We start from the raw sequence: 12,197 nt of genomic DNA, 5'->3' as shown, positions 1-12,197 counted from the left end.
CAGCATTAGATTGTCAGACTGATTTATCGTTTCAGTTCTGCCGGAGGGCCTCCTATGGGGCCTGGCCTCGGTCAGCACAGGGTCCCTCACTTTGGGACCCAAGGTCCACCCGCACCAGAATCACCTGGGAGGCTTATTAATTAATAATGCAATTCTGCATCCCATCCTAGATTTACTGACTCCAGCTGTGTGTACAGGCATGCGTGCATGCGTGTGTGTGTATGTATTCAGGACTGCTTTACTTTATCACTTTTTTTTATGATTGTGCTGTTGATTTCCTGAGAGAGAAAAAGCGTTTCTAAATGTTAGGTTAACATGTTCTTATGAGGCCAGCCCCGTGGCCGAGTGGTTAAGTTGGCACGCTCCGCTTCGGCAGCCAAGGGTTTCGCTGGTTCAGAGCCTGGGTACGGGACATGGCACGGCTCATCAGGCCACGTTGAGGCGGCCTCCCACATGCCACAACTAGAAGGCGCCACAAGTAAAATATACAACTATGTACTGGGGAGATTTGGGGAGAAAGAGTAGAAAAAAAAAAAGACAATTAAAAAAACAGAAAAACAAAAATACCATGTTCTTACACAGTAATTTATGACTGTAACTTTTATTCTGTAAAATATTATGTTTCATAGTAGAATTAAAAAAGTTAATTCCTTCCATAGTAACTGTGGTTTATGGCTCAAAGGAGTATCCTGCTCCATATTAGTAATAATAGTTACTGCTTCTTACTGTTCGTGCCACTCTTTGTTCCTGTCGACTCTTGATCTTCAGGCCAATCTCAGGAGGAGTGGCGTGTTGTTCTTTCTTTATGGATGAGAAGACAGAGACAAAGAGAGCTGACATAATCCAGCCCAGGTTAGGCATCTGGGAAATGTTAGAGTTGGAAGTTGGACCCTGGTTTCTTGGGCTCTCAAGTCTATTCTTTCTCTGTCATATGACATTTAGTGATTACATTGGTTTTGAAGCTGGGTTTAAAAAAAAAATTTGTTTTTCCCCCCCTAGAGGGGTCCTTCTCAATATCAGAGTCATGGTCTTGTCTTTGAAATGTGTTTGGCTGAAGGTGGCACCACCTTCATATGGGAAAGGCCACGTCAGTGTCCTTAGTCTGTGAAAAAGTGTAACCTCAAGAGGGAAAGTCAGTGAACTTTTAAAAATAACTGTTGTGAGGTCTGAAAAAATAGATGTCACCTCTCCTCCTCACCCCTGACAAATGGCCCAGCCCCGGAATTGATCTCAAATGCATTTCCTTTCTCCAGCACCCCTGCCGTCACCCTGGCCCAGTCACGTCTCTCACAGGACGGCTGCCGTAGGCCAGCTCCCCATCTTCCTCTTATCCTGCCTCCTCTGTGTTGAGAGTTCTGCAGAATGCAGATTCCCTCACATCACTGCCCCGTGGAAGCCCTCCACTGGCTTCTCTTTGCTCTGGGGAAAAAGACCCACATCCTTAACACAGCCTGGAGGCCTCACACTTTTCCTCCGGCTCTTTGCTCCAAACACCCTGGCCTGGCCTTTTCTGTTTTTTTATTTTTAATTCTAAAGCCTTTCAGTAATTTTTCGGGGAAATCTTCCAGACCCCCGATCCAATCCTGCCCCCTCCCCCGGCCTGGTCATCTGGACCTGTTTTCCTTGCTCTATACCATGGATTGGCAAACTGTAAAGGGCCGGGTTTGGCCTGTGGGCTATACTCTGCTGCTTCCTGCTCTATACCGTTATAGTCTATATGTTTCTTCCACAAACTAAACGTTCGTATGAAGAATTGATTACACCTGTCCCTCAACTAGCTAGCAAGCTGGAAATGAGCCTGTTTTGCCCACCGTGTCCACAGCGCTGACCCATGGCAAGTGCCCATACATGTTTATTGGAGCCTCATTCGTCCAGCAGTTAGTTACCGAATGCCTACTTGGTGTCGGGTTCCGTGCTGGACACTGGGGCTTCCCAGATATTTCAGACAGGTTTCTACCCCTCAGGTGGCTTTGTGTGCACTGGGGAAGATAGTCCAGGGGAGCAGTGATTGCAGAATGCGACGCTGAGGGCTGGTCCAGGGGGCTGGGCAGGCTGGAGTGGGAGTGCTAGGCTCGCAAGGCCTGGCTTGGAATCTGGCTCTTCCCCTTTCCAGCTGTGTCACCTGCCTGACTTCTCTGAGCCCTAGAATTAGGTCCGCTGTGTTATTGTGACTTATAAGAAATATATGTGTGTGTTCTTCGCCACATTCCTGGCACCAGCACAGAGCTTCAGAACTCCTAGAATTTCCAAAGTGCTGATAGCCGGAAAGGTGTCTTGTTACGTTAATATAGTGACTTTTGGAAAGTACCAAAGAGTAGGGGCTGGTTGCCAGGAGAACCAACCATGTGATTAGAGGGTTGGAACTTTCAGTCCCTCCCTGTACCACGCAGGAGGGACGAGGGGCTCAAGATTAAGTTGCTAGTGGCCAATGTTTTAATCAGTCATGCCTGTGTAACGTAGCCTCAATAAAACCCAAAAGGACAAGGTTTGGAGAGCTTCCGGGTTGGTGAACACTTGAGGTTTGGGGAGAGTGGCCCACTTGGAGAGAGAATGGAAGCTCCGTGCTCTTATCCCTTGCCCTAAGCACCTCTTCCATTTGGCTGTTCCTGACTTATGTCATCTTATAATAAACCATATTATATTTACTATAATAAACTAGTGATCTAGTAAGTAAAATGTTTCACCGAGTTCTGTGAGCCACTCTGACAAATTAATTGAACCTGAGGAGGAGGTCATGGGAACCTCCGAGATATATAGCTGGTCAGTCAGAAACACAAGTGGCAACCTGGGCTTGTGACTAGTATTTGAAGGGTAGGGGAGTGCTGTCCTGTAGGACTGAGACCTTAGTCTGATGCTTAACCTGATGCTGTCTCCGGGTGGATAGTGTCAGAATTGAGTTGAATTGTAGGACACCCAGCTGGAGTCAGAGAATTGCTTGGTGGTGTGGGGAAACCCATCCATCAGAAAAGGTGACGAGAATCGTACCTACCTAACCAGTTGTGAGGATTAAGTCCGATACTATGTGCAAAAGTGCCACACATGTAGGGGTGTTAGTTTCATTCCGCACATTCCATACCATACCCTCAGGGAGTGAAGAAGTCTGGCTGGGACACTCATACTCCGCTTGTGGCACCTATCCGTGCTGCCTATTGGGGCAGGTGGTCGACTGTAAACAGAATGAAGGGGTAGATGTGAATTAGTGAGCCTTGTCGATGTTCTCTTGCTCTCAGAGCAACAATTGAAGGTGGAGGATTTCTTTCCCTGTAACTCTAGGCATGGTTCTCAGTCCCATTTGGAACATGGAGCTTCTTATGTGTGTCTCTTCCCACATCAGTCTCCTCCAGGAATCTAAGAACCAGTGTCTCTTAAGAAATAACGGATAATTGGAAGAAATTTTTCTTAAAAGGCCAAGTGTTCTCTTTGGATGCCATTTTTAGTTTACTCTCTTAGGAAAAATTCTAGGCAGGACTGTGAGCTGTCGGCTTGTGGTGGCAGCTAGAGAGTCCAGCTGGTTGGACAAACATCAGGAGGAACTTAGAGAGGATGATGCACCGGTGTATCTGCCAAGGCTCTCTGGTAACAAGCAGCAGAAATTTACTCCAGCTGAGGACATTGGGAGCCCACAGAGTCAATGGCAGCCCGGGTTTGGAAACAGGAAGGAGTTGAGGCAGCTTTGGAAGGTTCCTAAGCTGGAAACAGGCCCAGAAATACTCTCCCAGCAGGAATGGTGGTCCCGGTAAGGCTCTGCTGCTGGAGTGAACACCGGCTGTTTTCTGATTCTCATTCTGCTCAAGATTGACGTTCCAGCGAGGGAGCACCTCATCGGTCAGTCTCAGGTCACATGGCCGCCTCCTGGCCACCAGCAGAAGGATTTGGCTGAGGGATCTTCCTGGGACCCCACTGCCTGTGGAGTGCAAAGATGGCTACTTGGGTTCACCATCCCACCAAGACAGTATCCAGGGAGGAAGAAATAGAGCATCAGAATGAAACCTGGGTGCTGTTAGGAAGGTGGAGTGAAGACAGGGTGGCCAGAATGCCCATCAGTGATCCCCTGTCGTTGCCACATTGTAATGATGATCTTTCTTGTGACAGCACTGTGAGGTTTGAAAATGTTTACCTCTATGTCATCAGTCTCATTTGATCCTTGCAGTGACCCTGGAGTGTGGGCGAGCAAGAGGGGGATAACTTCCCTCCTTTTACAGGAGTGGAAGCTTGGAGCTAGTCATCCATGCAGCGTTGATCTATCATCATCCCCTGGGTGTCGGCGCTGGGGCGGGGGCTTCCATTGGGTGGGTCGCGTGGTTTGTAGGTAGTGGAACGGCACTGGAGCACAGACTTCCAATTCCCAGCATGGTCCTCATTCTCTAACACCACATCCCTTCTTGTTTTTCTAGCAGTTTCCCAGAGTGAGAGATCTGTCTCACTGCAAGTACTTAACATTGTTTTAAGTGTTAAATGTCATGGCATTAAATTCCTTTCAATTGCCTAACGGCTCAGTTCTTCTCCTTTCAATTCTTTTTATTTATTTATTTTTTAAAGATTTTATTTTTTTCCTTTTTCTCCCCAAAGCTCCCCGGTACATAGTTGTATATTCTTCGTTGTGGGTCCTTCTAGTTGTGGCATGTGGGACGCTGCCTCAGCGTGGTCTGATGAGCAGTGCCATGTCCGTGCCCAGGATTCGAACCAACGAAACACTGGGCCACCTGCAGCGGAGTGCACGAACTTAACCACTCGGCCACGGGGCCAGCCCCTCCTTTCAATTCTTTTTAAGTATCACAGGGAAACACTTGGTTTGGTATTAATATTAAGTTGAATTAAATGAAATTGCCAATATTTGATCATTTTTGACCTAGAAAAATGACAGTATCATATAGCTCAAAATAACATGTCTTGCACTGCTCCCCCTCCTTGTTAGCCAGAATGTGCCAGTTTCAGGCTGTCTTCCTCTGGTGGTGACAGGGAGAATTTAGTACTTTATTTTAATTGCCTTAACTTTTAGGGCTGCTCTGTTTAGTGCCCGTGATGCTGGCTCTCCATTTGCAATAGCAGTAGAGTTTTTCCTTTTAAAATGGGCATATTTAAATGAAAAAGTGAGTGAAACTCAAGACAAATAAGTAATAGTACGTATCCTCAGACGTGACGAAAGTTGCCGAGGTGTTTGTGAAGGACTGAAGTGTGGGAAAGAGAACGCGGCTAGGACTGAAGCTGTGGGCTTTAGGGGCCCGCATGAGCCACAGCATTGTTCTCCTGAAACCAAAGACGCAAAGTGTGTGTGTGCAAAGAGTGCGTGCACGCGTGTGTATGAGTGTGTGGGAGAGAGATTAGTCTGATTTTGTGAGATTGACACAGATGCCGCAGTCCTCATGTGAAGCGTAAAACAACGTGTACATGAAAGGAAGTTACAGGCAGGACATGTCTTTTCCCTTTTTGTCCTTAGAGTCCTCCCCAGGAGGAAGTGGCGGCAGTCACCAGGCTCCGTAACATTTGTGTTTCTCCTCGTCCCTTTTTGTTGGTTGTTCTCCCGTTTTCCCCTAAGAACAAAGACCCATTCTTGTGCTTCGTTAAAACTATTCCACTTTCTGTCAATCACACTGGCCTGCGAAGAGGCCGTATCATAGCTTTTGAATGTTTTGCCTTCTGGAAATAATGGCCCAAGAACTCAGCAGACACTGCAAGTTACCTCAAAGACTAGATACGTTACTGTTTCACAGAAGCATCTTCCTCCCCCTGTGGAATTACAGAACGTAATCTGGAAGTTTTCCTGCGGAATTTTAAATAGCAGCCCAAACTGAGGGGCAGGAAAATGAGTGTGGGATTTGAGCCTGGAGTTTGAATCGCGGCTTTGCCAGTTCCAGGTCATGTTGTGACTGTAGGCAAGTCTCTGACTTTCTTGTGCCTCAGTGTCCTCATCTGTAAAATAGGGGTAGTAGTAATAATATTCACTTCACAGAGTTGTTGCGAGTTAGTCCACGTGCAGCCCTTAGAACAGAGCCTGGCGCTGGTAAGTGTCCAGTAATTGTTGGCTATTGTTACTGCCATGATTTTAGGTGAAGTGTCTGGACGCTTGGTAAATATTCTCTGTGCACTGGGTCTCTTTGCCATTGGGCGTGGCAGTGAGTTGGCTTTGGGTAAGGTGTTCATCCAAGAACATTTGGAAATCGTAAATTTTTGTGACCCTTCCAGGTGACTATGGCAGAAGAAATCAGAAGGGAGCATTTCTTCTCCTTCCAGAGCACACCAGGGAAGAGGGGTTTGTTTTGGTGATTTTTCTTTACCTGTTGAGGAATTAGAAAGGAAGCTGAAAACAAACCAGCCGCCCTTTCCTGTTCCCTAATGTTATTCTTAGTGTAGATGAAGACTGCCATATGAATTCCTTTGGACACGTATGAAACCAAATGGCCTTTTCAGGCATCCTTTTCCTCTTTTACGTGTCTCTCGATGTTCATCATGTGGTTTTTAATCTCCAGTTTGTCACAGGTGTTTGACCAACCTCTTATTAGTTTGAGGTTTTGACGGGATGTTCTAATTCTCGTCATCCTGGCAAAAAATCCTGGGGTCCATTAATTGGATTCCTTATCCCCCTACCCTAAGCACTTTATTTCCACTTTGTGGATCTGTAGTAGATAGTTCCACATTGCATATTCTTTTATTTTACTATATTGATCAAAAGCATTGATTTTTTTTTTGGAAAAAGATTATTTTTAGCAACTGGGGAGCTCTAGGGCATTTAGCAAATCTGAGCACATTTCCATGTCTGAATTTTAACAAATATTTATATTGTTTGTATCGATAGTTGTTGAGAGCAGTGCGTGGCCCATAGGAAACTCTGTGTGAGCCCTATCATCCACTTCCTCCTCCTCTCCATCCTGGTGGTGGAGAGAGGCCGTGAGCATGAAGTATGAGCTTTGGGGTCAGACGTACTTATCTTTCTGTTCACCTTGGCCACAAATCACCAACTGCCGGTTGTGTAATTTTGGACTTAGCTTCTCTAGGCCTCTGTTGCACCATCTGGAAAATCAGATGATGATCATGGTATCCACTTCGCAGGGTTGTAGTGAGGATTAGATGTAATAATGGTTGCTTGGCATACTCAGTAAGAACTGAATAAACTCACTATTTTTTCTTTCTATGACTAGACATACCAGTGTTTTGGCTACTTTGGAAACTAAAGGCTAGAATGATTAATTCCTCCGTTTAACAGGTATTTATTTATAGATCCCTATGTTGGCATTGGAGATGCAAGCTAGATGAGATGGTTGCTGTCCTCAAGGAACTCAAAACTGAGTCGGGGAGATGGAGATGTAAATTGTGAGCAGTCATGTTGGCCTGTAGTAATAATTACATGATGCAGACGTGAGACGTGAGTGCAGGGTCTTTAGTAGTCAAATGGGCAGGAGGGGACTTCCAGGCAGGGGAGATAGCAAATGCGATGGTGCAGGGATGTGCAAGAAAATGGTCGGATCATGGATGATGTGTTGGAAGATGGGCTGGAAAGTCCTAGATTTCTTCTCTTGCTGTCATGGGGAAGTGCTTGAACTTTATCCATTAGGGTATTATTTCTTAAACTATGAACTATTTGTATACCATTTTCACAATTTTTGCCATTTCTGTATACTATCTGAGCCAGAGATTGACTTTAGGTGGAATTTCAAGGACCTGTCTGCTCTGCTCTTGTAAGTAATACCATCAGTGAAATCAAAGATTGATGGCTGGTTCTGTTTTTTTCTTGACACATTAAAATGATTAACATAGAAATGTTCATCTGCCTTCCCCTTAAAATCATCTCATGTACCGTATAGCCATAGCAAACTGTGGTATGGATAATAAGAAAGAAGGAAAGAAAGATAGTGACATAGATTTGTGTTTCAGGAGGGTAGCTTCTGTTCAGGATGCCAGGAGGATGGACAGGGTGAGATGGGGGCTGAGAGAGCAGTGAGGTGGCTCTGTGCGGTGGACAAGAGGGCTGAGTGGAGGTGGTGGTGTTGGGAGAAGAGAAGGACGGATTGAGAAGCTTTAGGGCTGAGCTTGATAAGATTGAGTCACTGACTGGATGTGGGGCATGAGACATGCATATTCTGGCTCTGAGGTGTGACCAGAAATCAGAACAAATGTGTGTTGTTTTTAATTTCTTTTTTTTAAAGCAAAGTTTTGGTGTGAAGATTTCTTTCTCCCAGGCTGTGGGCTCCAACCAGACTTGGAGATCCCACTGGCCACTGACTTAACGTCACTTCTGTTTCCTCCTTTCACATTCATTCATTCCTTCTGCATCTGGGGGCTCTTGTTTTTCTCCGTTCTCTTTTTCCCTTTGAGTTACCAGCTTCTTCAGCCAATTCCTTGTCAGCTGGCATCTCCTGTTCTTGATTTTGAAGCGTCTCATCTGCCAAGAGCATCCCGAGCAGTATTTGTGTCTAGACCAAGAGCTGGAGTTCTGTGTATCCCAGAGAATTTTGAAAATGGCCAGAAATTATGATTTAACCCATTTAAAAATTGGTTATTTAAATTTCTTCTTCCTCTGGTAGAACATTCGTTTGATTTCTTTTTACATGTCTGTCTGCCATCCTCAAACCCTCACACTTACAGTATCTTGAAAAACTACTGCGTTGTGAGTTCTCACTGTTTCCAAGCTTGCATTTTTTTCTGGTTGTCAACTACTTTTTTTTTTTTTTTTGGCCTCTTTTTTCTCTACCATATCCTTTTCTTCCTCCATCTGGGTAACTTATGTTAATGATCAAGAATTATTTATTCTGTGTTTTTCTCCACATTTATATAGTCTTTTGCAAATAAAATATCCATGTATATACCCACACACACGTTTTATTGACACTGTTTTATAAAAATTGAATTATATGTAATGTTCTGCATCTGTATTTTCCCTCTTGGCACTACCCTGTCAAAACCTTTCCAAGTTATAGTTCTAATAATGCTTTTTTAAAAGGCTGCATTATCTTGCATGATGCAGACGTGCAAACAATTGCCTATGAAGTAATACTTTGTGTCTAGTTTTTACTATTATGGACAATGAAACAAAAGACATCCTTGAGCATCTTTTCTTATATCCTGAGGATTTTGTTTCTTTTGCATAGATTTTCAGGAGTTGGGTGGCCAAGTCAAAGAGAATATGTGTTTATTTTTAATAGTTGTGGTCCGGTATCTTTCTAAAAGTTTCTACAAGCGATGCGTGTGACTGCCCTTTTCCTTTTTGCTAACAATAGTTTTGAGTGTTTTGTGAAGTTTCGTCAGTCTGATGGGTGAAAAGTGGTGGCTTACTGTCAGTTTTATTTGCATTTCCTTGATTGCTAGTGAATTTCAGTATCTTTTTTGTCTTTATCTTTGTTGGCTTATAGCTTTACTCTTTTGTGCAAAGCTTATTCCTTTTATTTGTCCATTTTTTAATGGGATTATTTGTCCCCTTGTCAATTTGTGAGAGTTCTTTGTATATTGTAGTAATTAATTATAATACCACATTAAAAAATTTTTAGATGGTTAAATGTCTTTTTACTGATCCATATACCTATCTACCAGTTTCTGGTTTTTTGGTGTTTTAAGATCTTCCCTAACATAAGAGCGTGCATGTGTTCTTTTTAATTTTCTTGTAAGATTTTTATTGTTTACAGTTAAGCCTTTAATTTATCTGGAATTTATTTTTATATGGTCTATGGGATAAAGCTAAAACCAATTTTAGTTTCTTCTAGATGGTTGCCAGCTTTCTCACAGATCTTTTTTGCTCTTTGTGCCTGGGCTGCAATTTCCTGTCGTTCCATTTACTTAGCAGACAGAGAGGATGCTGTGGGCCAAAGCACGTAGGAGTAATTGAGAAGAGTGTGCTGATTTGATTTTCTGGGGCTGGGACCCCTGGCAGAGCAAGGAGTGTGGGAGGCCCTTGCACACTGGTGCTGTCATGCTGATGATGAGGTGTCCAGCTTCAGCCCTCAGCTGTCATTATCCTTGCTCTAGACAAGTTTGCCCGATTTTTCAAGGATGCTTAAGTCCACCGAAATGACGGTAGGTGGTGCAAATAGGAGAAGACATTCTTTTTTTTTTTTTTTATTTATATATATTTTTTATTAATGTTATGATAGATTACAAGCTTGTGAGATTTCAGTTGTACATTTTTGTTAGTCATGTTGTGGGTACACCACTTCCCCCTTCGTACCCTCCCCCCACCCCCCCTTTTCCCTGGTAACCACTGATCAGATCTCCTTCTCAATATACTAATTTCCACCTATGAGTGGAGTCATATAGAGATCGAGGAGAAGACATTCTTATCGAAGTCCACTCCTCTTCCTCTTCCTCCTCCTCCTCCCTCAAATGGGCATCATACCATTTATATTACTCTATAGTTTCCTTTTTTTTTCCCCCATAAACCTGGCCATATATTATGGACATTGTTCCAGGTCAATAGGTAACATAGTGATGCAGCTTACCATCAATGGCATCTTTATGTGTAATTAAGAAAGAAAAACTGTTGCTAATTTCAGTTATATAATTTCATCAATTACGCGGCACACCTGGATTTCAGAGATGTGAAAATGTGGACAAAGGTGCTTCTTAGGATTGATTAGATATGGCATCTCGTTCTTTTTAAACTTCTCTAATATTTTGTAGTATGGAGGTGTTATAATGTATTTTACTGCTCTCCTGTTAATGGAAGTTCAGGTTGCTTATAGTTTTGTGTATCTTTGCCTACTAGTGCTTTTATGTTGTTTATTTAAACTTTTAATTTTGAGATAATTGTAGATTCACATACAGTTGTAAGAAATAATTTAGAAAGATCCCATTTACCCTTCACCCAGTTTCCTCCAATGGTAATATCTTGCAAAACTCTAGGACGGGTATTTCAAATTTCTGTAGTTTTACTTAGGGGGTGTGTGTGTGTGTGTGTGTGTGTGTGTGTGTGTGTGTGTGTATGTATATGTGTATTCTGTGCAGTCTTATCACTATGTAGGTTCATGTGTCCACCACCACAGTCAAGAGACAGAGTATCTTTATCACCAAGAGTAGTTTTATCACCAAGGGATCCCTCCTGTTGTCCTTTTATAGCCATGCCCATCTCCCTCCTGTTCCCTCCCTCCCCATCCCTGACTCCTGGCAACCACCAGTCTGTTCTCTGTATCTGCAATTTTGTCATTCCAAGAGTGTTATATAAATGGAATTATGCAATGTGTAATCTTTTGGGATTGGCATTTTTTCACTCAGCATAATTCCCATGAGATTCATCTGGGTTGTTGCTTATATCAATAATGTTCCTTTTTATTGCTGAGTGGTATTCCATGATATGGATATACCACAGCCTGTTTATTCATAACTCATTGAAGGACATCTGGGTTGTCTTCAATTTTTGGCTATTGCAAATAATGTTGCTATAAACATTCATGTACAGATTTTTTGGTGAACATAAGTTTTCATTTTTCTGAGATAAGTTCCCAAGAGTGCCATTGCTAGATTGTATGATATTTGTGTATTTAGTTTTATAAGAAACTGCCAAACTGTTTTCCAGACTGGCTGTACCATTTATGGTCCCACCAGCAGTGTGTGAGTGATAGTTTGTCTGCATTCTTGTCAGCATTTGGTATTGTCACGACTTTCTATTTTAGCCATTCTTATAGGCATGTGGGCATATCTCTTTGTAGTTTTAGTTTGCATTTCCCTGATGGCAAATGATGTTGAACGTATTTCCATGTGCTTGTATGTTTATGTTCCCTTTGGTGAAATGTCTGTTCGTGGTTTTTGTTCATTTTCTAATTAGTAGTGCTTTTGTTTTTACACGATAAATTTCTAGAAGCAGGATTACTTGCTCAAAGGGTATAGGCATTTAAAAAAAATTGTACTGCCTTATCTCTTTGCAGAAAGATGAAGCAATCATATTCATATCAACAGTACCCATTTACATGTATTCTTGCTAGATCTGTGATTGCTTTAAACTTGATAGTCCTAAATTGGTATCTTAGTATTGCAACATTTACCTTGCCCCTAGTGACATTGAATATCTTTTCATATGTTTATTGGCTAACTATATTTCCTCCTTTCATGGTTTTCTTTTGTTCACCTTCTTTAATAATTTTAAAAAATTTTTTGAGTTGCTTTTCTTTTTCTTACCCATTTGTAGAAGCTCTTCATGTCCTATGACTATTAATCATTTTTCAGTTATATGTGCTGTAAATATTTTCTCCAGTCTATCATTTATTGTTTTACTATAT

The 12,197-nt window shown here is 42.6% G+C and overlaps 1 protein-coding gene across 9 annotated transcripts in view; it reads left to right on the top strand.

Moving 5' to 3' along the window:
* SNX29 (sorting nexin 29) overlaps positions 1-12,197 on the top strand; it is a 589,016-nt gene that overhangs the window by 21,110 nt on the left and 555,709 nt on the right. The gene's annotated exons all lie outside the window — the stretch shown is intronic.

The sequence above is a fragment of the Equus caballus genome, chromosome 13 (genome assembly GCF_041296265.1).
Source record: "Equus caballus isolate H_3958 breed thoroughbred chromosome 13, TB-T2T, whole genome shotgun sequence".
NCBI lineage: Eukaryota > Metazoa > Chordata > Mammalia > Perissodactyla > Equidae > Equus > Equus caballus.
Note: the sequence above shows the minus strand (reverse complement) of the source record. Positions and strands in the feature narration are given on the sequence as shown.